The following is a 516-nucleotide window of genomic DNA, read 5'->3' as shown; positions in this document are numbered from 1 at the left end:
ACTTATCGACCATAGAATCGAAAATCAAGCTGCTGTCTTACCTTGCGATAAACCAATACACCTTTTTTGTTGTTGGACGCGGTGGCTCGAGTTATGTAAGAGTACATAAGCTTAGCTTTTTTGTGTGTTTATTTTTAGCCCGAGTTTCCCAAGAGATAACATGAGTCAGGTCGTTTTGTAGGAATAGAAAGGCGTTGGCGTTCCTCGTAAGTGGGGATGTGTCTGTATTTTAATTTTGGGTTATGTTGGTGTTATTAAAAGAGCGAATTTGATGATGACTTTCGGCCATTTTGTAATTTAGTTTGAAGTGGAAGGGTCGATGTAGAAGTAGGTTATACGTCTCATTTTTGCTGATTCTCCTTTCTCTTCTCTTCTCTTTCTCCTTCTCCACCTATTTCTCGTGTCTTTTTATATATGTGTTTACAATTATCGTTATTCTCATATTCTTCTTTCTCTTCCTTCAGTATCATCATCCTCTTTTTTCTCCCTTTTCCTCCTCCTCTTATTTGCATCATC

The 516-nt window shown here is 37.8% G+C and overlaps 1 protein-coding gene across 1 annotated transcript in view; it reads left to right on the top strand.

The window, feature by feature from the left end:
- LOC119586243 overlaps positions 1-516 on the top strand; it is a gene marked incomplete in the record, with an annotated part of 139,392 nt that overhangs the window by 89,028 nt on the left and 49,848 nt on the right.

The sequence above is a fragment of the Penaeus monodon genome, chromosome 21 (genome assembly GCF_015228065.2).
Source record: "Penaeus monodon isolate SGIC_2016 chromosome 21, NSTDA_Pmon_1, whole genome shotgun sequence".
NCBI classification, from domain to species: domain Eukaryota; kingdom Metazoa; phylum Arthropoda; class Malacostraca; order Decapoda; family Penaeidae; genus Penaeus; species Penaeus monodon.
The sequence above is the reverse complement of the archived record's forward strand: the minus strand, read 5'-3'. Positions and strand labels throughout refer to the sequence as shown.